This window comes from Schistocerca serialis, chromosome 3 (genome assembly GCF_023864345.2).
Source record: "Schistocerca serialis cubense isolate TAMUIC-IGC-003099 chromosome 3, iqSchSeri2.2, whole genome shotgun sequence".
NCBI classification, from domain to species: Eukaryota; Metazoa; Arthropoda; class Insecta; order Orthoptera; family Acrididae; genus Schistocerca; species Schistocerca serialis.
The window spans coordinates 257,058,621-257,072,579 of record NC_064640.1 but is presented as its reverse complement, the minus strand read 5'-3'; positions in this window follow the sequence as shown (position 1 = coordinate 257,072,579).

The following is a 13,959-nucleotide window of genomic DNA, read 5'->3' as shown; positions in this document are numbered from 1 at the left end:
GGGCCTTTCTGGATACAAAAAATGTTCGAATGCTGCCCTGGCCAACACATTCTCCAGATCTCTCACCAACTGAAAATGTCTGGTCAATGGCGACCGAGTACGGGCTCGTCACAATACGCTAGTCACTACTCTTGATGAACTGTGGTATCGTGTTGAAGCTGCATGGGCAGTTGTACCTGTACACGCCATCCAAGCTCTGTATGACTGAATGCCCAGGCGTATCAAGGCCGTTATTACGGCCAGAGGTGGTTGTTCTGAGTACTGATTTCTCAGGATCTATGCACCCAAATTTCGTGAAAATGTAATCACATGTCAGTTCTTGTAAAATATATTTGTCCAATGAATACCCGTTTATCATCTTCATTTCTTCTTGGTGTAGCAAATTTAATGGCCAGCAGTGTAAACTGAGCCACATCACAGGTGCACACTTTCACTGCCTAAGTGAAAGTGTGCCCGCATCTCGTGGTCGTGCGGTAGCGTTCTCGCTTCCCACGCCCGGGTTCCCGGGTTCGATTCCCGGCGGGGTCAGGGATTTTCTCTGCCTCGTGATGGCTGGGTGTTGTGTGCTGTCCTTAGGTTAGTTAGGTTTAAGTAGTTCTAAGTTCTAGGGGACTTATGACCACAGCAGTTGAGTCCCATAGTGCTCAGAGCCATTTGAACCATTTTTTTTAAGTGAAAGTGTGACTCAAGCGGATCAGACAGTGAGATGCGGCTGTGTGTCAGATACATATTTTAAATGCCAACGCATGCCTGGCATTGAGAAGAGCTCTTAAATCAACAATGCTCGAAATACTGTGCTTCACCTTCAAGCCTACAGAATTGCAACCTTGAATATAAACATTAAGCGCAGTTGTCTGAAGTAGTATAGTCTGTATGTTTTTTATATGCCGCCGATATCGACTTTGCCTTACTTCAAGAAGTAAAAGACATTGAATTAAATGACATAAATTGGTATAATACTGTTTTTAAAATCTGTAGATGGAAATGAAACAGGGACAGCGATGGTAATAAAAGAGGGCACTGTCGTTAACGACATTGAGTCTCTTCCTAATGCTAGAGGCATTGCTTGCACATTCTATAAGACGCGGATCATCAAAATATACGGACCATCAGGAGGTAGCAATCGGCGTAATAGAGCAGAGGTTTTCAAACACAAAATTGCTCCCCTATTTGTTATGTGCCATGACAATATCATATTGCGAGACACTTTAACTGCGTTTTTTGATCCCAAAGAGCAAGGCCCCAATTTCAGAACGTCCATAGAGTTAGCATACATAGTGATAGAGTGTAGGCTGACACGAGTGGGAGATTAAAAACGGCGACGCGCCTGGCTTTACTTTCATTGCGAACACTTCAGCGAGCCGTTTACACTGGATATACATCTGTTACAACTTGAAGAACAGAATATTGCAGACCGATGTGTGGCCTACAAGCTTTCCCGACCTGCTGTCTACACTGATGAGCAAGAACATTACGATCATCTACATAATAGTAAGTCGAAACGAGGCCCCCGGAAGTAGACAACATTCCATTAGAACTACTGACAGCCTTGGGACAGCCAGGCCTAACAAAACTCTACCATCTAGTGAGCAACATGTGTAAGATACGCTAAATACCCTCAGAATTCAAGAAGAATATAATAATTCCAATCCCAAAGAAAGCAGGTGTTGACAGATGTGAAAATTACCGAAATATCAGTTTAATAAGCCACGGCTGCAAAATACTAACACGAATTCTTTACAGACGAATGGAAAAACTGGTAGAAGCCGAGCTCGGGGAAGATCAGTTTGGATTCGGTAGAAATGTTGGTACACGTGAGGCAATACTGACCCTACGACTTGTCTTAGAAAATAGACTAAGGAAAGGAAAACCTACGTTTCTAGCATTTGTAGACTTAGAGAAAGCTTTTGACAATGTTGACTGGAATACTCTCTTTCAAATTCTGAAGGTGGCAGGGATAAAATACAGGGAGCGAAAGGCTATTTACAATTTGTACAGAAACTAGATGGTAGTTATAAGAGTCGAGGGACATGAAATGGTAGCAGTGGTTGGGATGGGAGTGAGACAGTGTTGTAGCCTATCCCTGATGTTATTCAATCTGTATATTGAGCAAGCAGTAAAGGAAACACAATAAAAATTAGGAGTAGGAATTGTAATCCACGGAGAAGAAATAAAAACTTTGAGGTTCGCCGATGACATTGTAATTCTGTCAGAAACAGCAGAGGACCTGGAAGAGCAGCTGAACGGAGTGGACAGTGTCTTGAAAGGAGGATATAAGATGAACCTCAACGAAAGCAAAACGAGGATAATGGAATGTAATCGAATTAAATCGGGTGATACTGCGGGAATTATATTAGAAAATGAGACGCTTAAAGTAGTAAATGAGTTTTGCTATTTGGGGAGCAAAATAACTCATGATGGTCGAAGTAGAGAGGATATAAAATGTAGACTGGCAATGGCAAGGAAAGCGTTTCTGAAGAAGAGAAATTTGTTAATATCTAGTATAGATTTAAGTGTCAGGAAGTCGTTTCTGAACGTGTTTGTATGGAATGTAGCCATGTATGGAAGTGAAACGTTCACGATAAATAGTTTAGACAAGAAGAGAATAGAAGCTTTCGAAATGTGGTGCTACAGAAGAATGCTGAAGATCAGATGGGTAGATCACATAACTAATGAGGAGACATTGAATAGAATTGGAGAGAAGAGAAATTTGTGGCACAACTTGACTAGAAGAAGGGATCGGTTGGTAGGGCATATTCTGAGGCATCAAAGGATCATCAATTTAGTATTGGAGGGCAGCGTGGAGGGTAAAAATCGTAGAGGGAGACCAAGAGATCAATACACTAAACAGATTCAGAAGGTTGTAGGTTGCAATAGGTACTGGGAGTTGAAGAAGTTTGCACAGGATAGAGTTGCATGGAGAGCTACATCAAACCAGACTCTGGACTGAAGACCACAACAACAACATAGTAGCTGATATGTTCACCTTTGGCAAAGATAACATGGAAGCAATAAGACCTTGGTAGGTTGCTGGAGGGAGTTGACACCTCATCTGCACAAAGAAGTCACCTAATTCCCGTAAATTCCATGGAGGGAGGCGATGAGGCCTGACGCCACGTGCAGTCGCGTCCCCGATGTGTTCGATCGGGTTCAGATCTGGCTAGTTGGAGCGCTTTCAGAGCAACTGGAACTCGCCACTGTGTTCCTCGAACCACTCCATCACACTCCTGGCCTTGTGACATAGCGCACTGTCTTGTTAAAAATGCCACTGCCGTCTGGAAACATGGTCGTCATGAAGGGGTGTACGTGATTTGCAACAAGTGTACAATACTCCTTCGCCGTCATGATGCCTTGCACGTACTGCACTGGATCCATGGATGCCCACGTGAATGTTCCCCATAGCATAATGGAGCCTAGACGCTGCAAACTTGTCTCTGCCCCTTAGCACATGTGTCAAAGGGCTGTTCACCTGGAAGATGACGGATTCGCACTCTCCCATCGCTATGATGAAGAACGTATCAGGATTCATCAGGCTATGCAACGCTCTGCCACTGCGTCAATGTCCATTGCCGGTAGTCACCTGTCTATTTTGATCGTAGTTGTCGATGTCGTGGTGTTAAGATTGGCACATACACTATGTGATCATAAGTACCATGACTTACAAGTTCGTGGCGCCTTCCATCGGTAATGCTGGAATTCAGTATGGTGTTGGCCCACCCTTAGCCTTGATGACAGCTTCCACTCTCGTAGGCATACGTTCAACCAGGTGCTGGAAGGTTTCTTGGGGAATGGCAGTCCATCTTTCACGGAGTGCTGCACTGAGGAGAGATATCGATGTCGGTCGGTAAGGCCTGGCACGAAATCGGCGTTCCAAAACATCCCAAAGGTATGCTGTAGGATTCAGATTATGACTCTGTGCAGGCCAGTCCATTACAGGCATGTTATTTTTGTGTAACCACTCCACCACAGGCCGTGCACTATGAACAGGGGCTCGATCGTGTTGAAAGATGCAATCGCCATTCCGGAATTGCTCTTCAACAGTGGGAAGCAAGAAGGGGCTAAAAACATCAATGTAGGCCTGTGCTGTGATAGTGCCACGCAAAACAACACGGGGTGTAGGCCCCCTCCATGAAAAACACTACCACACCATAACAACATCGCCTCCGAATTTTACTGTTGGCACTACAAATGCTGGCAGATTACGTTCCCCGAGCATTCGCCATACCCACACCCTGCCATAGGGTCACCACATTGTGTACCGTGATTCGTTACTCCACACGACGTTTCTTCAGTCGTCCAATGTTTACGCTCCTAACACCAAGCGATACGTCGTTTGGCCTCTACCGGTGTGATGTGTGCCTCATGAGAAGCCACTCGACCATGAAATCCAATTTTTCTCACTAAATAATATGTCATCAAGAACTATGATTAACGGTTAGTTATCGAGGAGTTTTGATTTCAGTAGTTCAGCGAAGCAGGGCTGCCAAATGTCGATGGTCTTGTTTTCCATCGTTATTGAAACTCTGCTCACCACTTTACAACAAACGCATCGATGATTACACATACATGGCCAACTGCCTGCAAAGCGTACGTCGACGATTTAGGTCTCTTGCTAAAAAACTAAAATGACGAACAGATCGCACTACAAATTATACGCAGTATGCGAATTGGCGTCGCGTGCAAAACCGAACAAGACGTAATTCACGTATAATGAACGTAGGATGAGGACTTCCTATGCAAAACATCGGGGAAATAAAAGTGGTCTCCCACATGCATACGTTAGGCACTGAGAATAGATGTAACATAAAACACACCATCGCTGCCAACTACATACGCAAATGTGCTCCAGTCCAGGCACACGGCATTAGGAAGCTGGATAAAGTTCAGACAACAGGAGTTGCAAATACGCCCATAATATTCAAATTGAAATGTGGCCCACGTGTTACCAATACCTAAAGACGCAGCCACGAAAATAATGTCGACAATAGGACACTACATACACCGTAAACATATTTTCTAAGTGAAATTTGACATTCTCTCTCTTTCAGCAGAAAATGGAGGATTAAACCTCACTGACGCCAGTTTTAAATCGCAAGCTTTATACCTGCGTAACACCTTCAAGCTGTGGACAAAATTGCCCATTAGTTTACCGTCCATTTGATGAATGAGATCACACCTGTATATCTGAACCCGCCCGCAGATGTGCAGCACATTCCAAACGGGTTTTATCATTTTAAGCAATTATTAATAGACTTTAGTTACAGCTAACTGAAACTCACCGCTAAAAGTATGGCAAAAGTGATAGATATATATCAGAAATTAAGAGAAGACAAAGATGGAAATACGATAGAAGAGAAATACCCACATTACGACTGGAAGGAGATTTGGAGAAACATTAGCCACCAGACTTTACTTTCGGATGGGAAAGCGACGTAGTACGAGACCGTCAACAGAAAAGTACCGGCCAACTCCAAACTTTACACTATTCACCTAACAGAGTCCCTGCTGTGTGCTTCTTATGGCTTAACGGGTACTGAGGAACACGGATTAGTGTGTGCAAAGGTATAAGACGTCTGGCAAACGATTAGGCGGAAGTTAGCTTACATATCCACGACAGCACCAAAAAGATCACACAAGTAGAATTTTTGTAGCCAGATGGAGTTGCATACCCCGTCACGAGGACAAATGCCGTCAGTTGGCTCAAGAGACATTCTATCCATTACATCCTGACAGCAGATACCACATGCAAGGAAGATTTGGCTATATCTTACAACGTAGCATCACAAAAAAAAAAAAAAGAAATGATCTTATGGCATTGCTGATCAGAAGGACCCATTCGGGGAATTTCGGCCGCCGAGTGCGAGTCTTATTACAGTCGACGCCACATTGGGCGACTCGCGTGCTGGTGATGAGGATGAAATGATGACGAAGACAACACAACACCCAGTCCACGAGCGGAGAAAACCTCCAACCCAGCCGGCAACCGAACCCGGGCCCGCTGCGTGGGAGGCAAGCACGTTACCATTCAGCTAAGCAGACGGACGCAGCATCACAAACTACCCAAGACAAAGAAATATAAGGATAAATATCCAATTTTTTTGAAATATACATTTGTGTAAGGCTGAATCACTATTTGTGTTGCATTACGGAACAGTGTGTTTATCGTTTATTTATTATTTAATTTTCCACCTTAATCTTGATCGTTATAGTCTTCAGAAAGAACATAGACAAGTTAATAGTAACAGAATGAAAGTTAGTGCGTTTAGTATTACACCATGCAGTACACCTAAAATACGTAAATAACATAAGAAATATTCAGTCCTATTCATTTTATAACGTGTACTTCATTCTCAAAAAAGTTTTAGTCAAGAGAATGACATTTATTTGTAATATGTGAAGAGTTTTCAGTTATAATGTATGTGTCTCCTACACTCGTTATTAACTTCCTAATGTGAGGATTGCCAGAAGAATAATAGAAAATACGCTGCCTCATGAAAGGTGAAGAAAACACTGTATGGTAACGGAATGCCAAATAAGTTATTTTCATTTCAAAGGCACTAAATCCTAAGCCGTAGAAGGGGCATTTGAAGAGGGCAAGGAGGGGCTGAAGGGGAGGAAGGAGACCCTACAAAAATAGATAAAAATAGTGGATAACACATCTACCCAGTAAGAAGGAGACCGCAGATGAAGTCCCGACCTTGGCACAAATTTTAATTCATTACCTCAGCTTCTATCCTTATAGAAGATAAAGTTGAGACTCAATATGTCTCCTAGGAGTGAACATTCGAGGCACCAACAGTGCACATAGTTTTCTGTACCGAAGTTCTGTAATGATGGCCTGTACACACTCTCGTAATATGCCACACTTACCTGACAGCTCTGTCTGTGTTATCCAACGATTTTCTCTTATGAGTTCAGCTACCCGATTTAGATTACTCTCCTCGTCGGCTGCCACACGCGGTCATCCACTTCACACACGTTGAGGTTAGCAACACCGTTTCCTTCATTATGACCAAGAACAACCAAGCGTCGCACATTACTGATGTCGATACAATCATCACCATACGCAGCTTTAATTCTTCTATGGATTTCAAGTGGAGGCGCGTTTTCTCTCGATTGCAGCACTCTGTTTCTCTCGCACCGACATACGTCACACACCGCTATGTTACGCGCTACAATTCGGAGCTCTCCAGCGGTAGAGGGTTATAACTTGCGTCATCTAAGCGGGAGATTCGACGACTGATATACGTGACATGCAATACCTCAACCGATATTGAGAACAGAACAAAAAATTCGGAGGCATTACTTTTCAGCACGCCCTCGTACATTTTAAAGAAATGATATTTGTGAAAAGTTAAAAGTGCGCAAAGATATTTAAAATATTTTCATTTTTCCTTACTTGTGTCCAGAACTTATAAAGGAATGGGTGCGCGCAGTACGAAGGGAATACTGGACTGTATCGAAATAAAGTGTCATTTAAAGCGATCATTTTGCAAAAGACAGCTGCACGTTTCGACAAGGGGCAGCTTAAAGATGACGTTGCACCAAGTTTACTCGAAGAAGGCTACTTGTTCGGAATTCAACACTCGTTTCTAAGGTAAAACCATGTATTTAACTAGCTACAAGGATACGCGTTAACGTTCGTGCGTCTTTATGTACTTGCAGTAGCTCATAATTCAAAAATGAATCAAATGGCTCTAAGCACTATGGGACTTTACATCTAAGGTCATCAGTCCCCTAGAACTTAGAACTACTTAAACCTAACTAACCTAAGGACATCACACACATCCATGCCCGAGGCAGGATTCGAACCTGCGACCGTAGCAGCAGCGCGGTTCAGGACTGAAGCGCCTAGAACCGCTCGGCCACAACGACCGGCGCTCATAATTGTTACTGACGGACTGTTTTAATTTAGTTTCAGGAAATGAATAAGATTCAGACAATATATACTTGTGTGAATCTGACAGTAGTCACGACAAATATGATGTAAGTGTTCAGACTGAAGTATCTCACAAAACTGTGGCCCTTAGGAAATAAGTGAGAAGATTTTAGATGATACTTAAGTGACGTGAGAAAAAAGGTAGACACGTTGGCAGAATTGATTACAATGCCGAAGAAAAGAAATTGTGTAAATGAGGATCTGGAAAATGTAATTCAAGAACGTTTTAGTGGTTTTGTTTTAGATGTTATAGTTACCCAAATGAAAAGAAGCAATCAAGGCGATATAGTGAATTAACTAAACAATTTGCCCTCAGTCTGCATTTCTGTTCGCCTAGGGCATATAGATTTTTGCGCTCTATGTTTCTTTTGCCCTACTCCAGTATTATTCGTGGTTGGGTATCATATACAAATTGTGAATCCGGCTATCTAAAGGAAGTTCTAAAATGGTTCAAATGGCTCTGAGCACTATGGGACTTAAAGTCTGAGGTAATCAGTCCCCTAGAACTTATAGCTACTTAAACCTAACTAACCTAAGGACATCATACACATCCATGCCCAAGGCAGAATTCGAACCTGCGACCGTAGCGGTCGCGCAGTACCAGACTGTAGCGCCTAGAACCGCTCGGCCACCTCGGCCTGCTAAAGGAAGTTTTCTACTATCTAAAACAATCATGCGAAGTACTTTTGAACACGTTTTCTGAAAACTGTCTTGCGCAGCTAGTTCGGCAACCGATACGCAGTGGAAATATCTTACACCTTATAGCTACAAATACGCCGGACTTCATCGACAAGGTCAGTATATAAACGGGGATTAGCGATCATGACGTCATTATAGCAACTACGGTTACGGAAGTTAATAAATCAGTTAAGAAGGCTAGGGGAGTGTTTTTGCCAGAAAGAGAAGATAAGCAGTTGTTAACATCTCACTTGGACAGTGAATTACATCTACATCTACATCCATACTCCACAAGCCACCTGACAGTGTGTGGCGCAGGGTACTTTGAGTACCTCTATCGGTTCTCCCTTCTATTCCAGTCTCGTATTGTTCGTGGAAAGAAAGATTGTCGGTATGCGTCTGTGTGGGCTCTACTCTGTCTGATTTTATCCTCATGGTCTCTTCGCGAGATATACGTAGGAAGGAGCAATATACTGCTTGACTCCTCGGTGAAGGTGTGTTCTCGAAAACCGTACCGAGCTACTGAGCGTCTCTCCTGCAAAGTCTTCCACTGGAGTTTTATCTATCATCTCCGTAACGCTTTCGCGATTACTAAATGATCCTGTAACGAAGCGCGCTGCGCTCTGTTGGATCTTCTCTATCTCTTCTATCAACCCCATCTGGTACGGATCCCACACTGGTGAGCAATACTCAAGCAGTGGGCGAACAAGTGTACTGTAACCTACTTCCTTTGTTTTCGGATTGCATTTCCTTAGGATTCTTCCAATGAATCTCAGTCTGGTATCTGCTTTACCAACGACCAAGTTTATATGATCATTCCATTTTAAATACTCATAATGCCTACTCCCAGATAATTTGTTGAATTAACTGCTTCCAGTTGCTGACCTGCTATATTGTTTGTGCTGTTTAGTTCCAGTAACATGCACGTGGAGGAATTATGGGCAAAGTTTAAGCAGACTGTATATTGTGGTCTGCAGACCTATGTGTCTAGTAAGTAGATTAAACAAGCAAAAGACCATAATGGTTCAATAATATATTCGCAAAATCCTGAGGAAGCAGAGGCTCTTGCACTCTCAAGTCAAAAGAGAACCCACAAATGATGAAAACGAAAGGTTAGTAGAGATACATGAGTTTGTGAAAGGGTCAATGCGCGAAGCATACAACAACTACCACTGTCATACCTTAGCTAAAGAGCTGACAGAGAACCCGACAAAATTTTGATTCTATGTAAAATCGCTAAGTTGGTCTGTGTCTTCCATCCAGCTACTTGTTGACTTGTCTGGTATGGCAATCGAAAATAGCAAAACGCAAGCCGAAATTCTAAATTTCACGTCTAAGAAGTCACTCACGCAGGAGAATCATACAAACACATTGTCGTTTGTCCACCGAACAGACTCCGGTATGGATGTCATAGAGAAACAACTGAAACAGATGAAAACAAATATGTCATCAGGTCCGGATGGAATCCTAATTTAGTTTTTCTAAAAGTACTCTACAGCATTGGCTCCTTACATTTATCTCGAATCTCTCGCACAAAGTGTCAAGCGACTGGAAAAAAAGCGCAGGTGACTCCTGTATACAAAAAGGGAAAAAAAACTGACCCGCATAATTACAGACCAATATACCCAACATCGATTTGCAGCAGAATCCTCGAACACATTCTCAGTTCGAATATTATCAATTTTCTTGACACCGAGAATTTTATGCCCACGAATCAGTACGGTTTCAGAAAGTTCTTTCCTCACATTGTATACTGCGAACTATGGATGAAGAGCAACATACAGATTTCGTATTTCTAGACTTCCGAAAAGCGTTTGAAACAGTGTCCCATTGCAGGCTGTTAAAGAAGGTACGACCATATGGAATACGCTCACAAATGTGAAGTTATAGAACCCAGTACGTTGTCCTCGAAGGCGAGCGTTCATCAGAGACAAGGATACTGTCAAGAGTGCCCCAGTGAAGTGTGATAGGACCGCTATTATTCTCTATGTGCATAAAATATTTGGCGGACAGGGTGGGCGGGAGTCTGCGGTTGTTTGCTGATTATGCTGTGGTGTGCGGTAAGGTGTGGAAATTGAGTGACTCTAAATGTAGAAAACTGGAAGTTAATGGGGATAAGTAGCAAAAACAAAAAAAAAACCTTAATGTTCGGATACAGCATTAGTAATGTCCCGCTCGACACAGTTGTGCTGGGCTGGGCGTAATGGTGAAAAACCATATGAAATGAAACGAGTCTGTGAGGACTGTGATAGGGAAGGCGAATGGTCGATTCCTGTTTGTTGCGAGGATTCCAGGAAAGTATTGTTCATCTGTAGAGGTGACTGCATATAGGACGCAAGTGCGACCGATTCTTGAGTACTGCTCGAGTGTTTGGGATCCGTACCAGGTCGGATTAAAGGAAGTCAGCGAAGCATTTCCGGAGTGGGCTGCTAGATTTGTTACTGGTAGTAACAACAAGCAAGTGTCAAGAAAATGCTTCGGGAAAAGAAATGGAAATCGCTGGAGGGAAGGCAACATTCTTTTCGAGGAACACTTGAGAAAATTTAGAGAACCGGCATTTGAAGCTGACTACAAAACGATTATACTGAATCCAACATACATAGCGCGTAAGGATCACAAAGATGAGGTACGAGAAATTAGGGCTCATACGGAGGCATATAGATAGCCTTTTCCCTCGCTGTGTTTGCGGTGGAACAGGAAAGGAAACGACTATTAGTGGTATGGGGCACCCTCGAACACGCGCCAATCGGTGGATTGTAGAGTATCTACGTAGATGTAGATGTAAATAAAACTGCGACAAACGGTGTCTTAAAGAGTGTGCCTTAATTTCTGATAATATGCCAATTAGGAAGCACCTCGTGTGGATAACAATTTGTCCATTTTATTTGGACTGTTGAGCTCCGTGGCCGTGGATAATGATATTTCACTGTAAAAATACAGCAACCAGCCACTTTTTAATGCGTTTTATTTATGCCAATATGCATTTCGGGTTTGCACCCATCTTCAGCTGGCAAATTACATGGATCTTCAGTTTCTACAGTAGTACAATCTCGACAGCAGTTTGGATGCTGCAGCAGACCTGTGCAAAAGCAACGATTCCAATCATTTACTTCAATTTCGCGAGTTTAAAGTTACGCATTATCAGTTGTTCATTTTACTTACATTCTCCTCTCCTTGTTTTTTCTTGGCTTTTCTTCTTTTTTGCAACAACACAAACACTTTTTATCACGTATTTTACACAGGCGCACTGCGTTATCCGCCATGTTGTCGACTGACAGTTTTTGTTCACATACAAACGGTTAATCTGTGGACAGAGTTATATTTTACGAAAATTTTGAGGTTCTAAGATAAGCTACAGTTTTCTAAACCTTGACTTGGGTGATAGAAGTATTCTAAGTACGATGTATACAATTTTTTTTGTTTTTTTTTTTTTGCAGTATTGAAGATAGTAAACTAACATAACACATTTATAGAAAGCAGTAATTCATACATTTACAATATAAAAAAGATAGAATTAAGATTTTAGAATTAAGATTTTTATGTTTTATATTATTACATGCATTTGTTGGGTTTATATTAGATTAAGTTATTTCTTGATTGTGCTAGTAAGTGGTTTGATAAGTAGAGTGTGGAAGTTGTTCAGAAATATTTGGTTTGGTAGCTCTGTTTGGTCGTTAAGTATGTCAGAAGGGGATGCATGTTTATGTGAATAAATTTCGATTTCTTCTAGGAGGTTCATTCTTTTTCCTTTGTTGGCTAGGTGGAGAACTTGTAGGTTATGGGATATGTCTGTTACTTGATGTTCTTCTTCTGCTACATGTTGGGCGAATGTGGATTTATTTAAGTTTTTGAAACGAAGAGCTTCCATGTGTTCTCGATACCGTATGTTGAAGTTTCTCCTTGTTTGGCCTATGTATGTTTTTGGACATGAGTTGCAGTTAAGTTTGTATATTCCTGATTGATTGTACGCTTTGGTATTATTTTTAATGTTATGGATAGCTTTGTCCTTTATTTTGTTATTTGTATAGTAGCTGATTTTGATATCTGTTCCTCGGAACAGGTTTGCTATTTTATATGACAGCTTTCCTACAAATGGCAAGCTTACGTATTTTTCTTTTGGCTGTGTTGTGGTATTGTTTAATGCTGCTTTGTTATTGTATTTGTTTATGTGGGGATTTATCTTGTGTGGAACAAGAGAAAGTGTATTCAGGCTAATCTGACCTCGGTATAGTGTCATATACCGAAAAATTTTAATGCTGATTTTCATATTTCCTAGTGAATAAACTAATTAACTATGTTCAAAAATAAGAAAATGAATGTTTTCTTAGCAGTTCAAACAGTGAGCTCAGGTGTTACTGATGCCACTGAATTTCTAGAGAGTTCTCAGCACCCAGATTTTCAGGATGTCTCTGCCACTACAGAATTCATCAGAATTATTGGATATAGTGTTTGACATATTCGGCTCTCAGAATGTGTATACTAAAGGCTTCAAACAATCATTGTGAGCTGAAAATATAAATTATTGGAGAGAATCAATCGAACAATGAAGTTTGATGGTGTGCATGCGTTAGTACATCATCGAAAAACATTTGTGTTGGGATTTTTAACATGCTTACATGGTGTTAGAAGGCACTCTCAGGAGTCTCTGTATCGGGACAGTGAACGTCTGAAGTATTTCTCAACACGCAATTTCTCTCAAGATCATCTAGAAATCCTTCTTTTTTTTATTGCGTAAGTTCTAGGTATGGTTGGAACAATAATCCAAACATATCAGTGTTTCAGTCTGCTCTAAGAACAATGCTACTCAAAACATTGTTACTGCAGGTGCTAACAGTAATGTAGATGACATTGAAAAAGTGAGCTCTCCCTGTATTAGTGAATTCATGAGGCATAAGAAGTAAAGTGATGAGCACAGTTATGACAGTGTAGATCTTAGTTACTTTGAGGCTGTTGTACCATCAACACTTAGTGAATCAACACTTACTATATATCAGGATATGTTCTCCAAAAGCTTCCTCTGATCTTAAGATTTGGAGAGTGTAAAGAATTTATTACTGTACCCTACATGTGCGCAGACGATCACATATATTGCAAGACGCCTGTGGCAAATCCATCTGCTTTTATTACCAAGGATGACGGAGGTGGTTTGCTACATACATCTGAAGCAATATTTAAAAAAGTACAGAACACAGAAAACACTTTCGTTCTGCTCTGGTGACATTTACTTTGAAAGCAGTTTTATGACAGGCTTATTAATTTTTGTTTTGTAAATAAAACTGCCTTTCCCTGGTGCTAGTTACTTTATGTATCCCATACGCGTTTCGCCTTTTACTTTTCTAAGG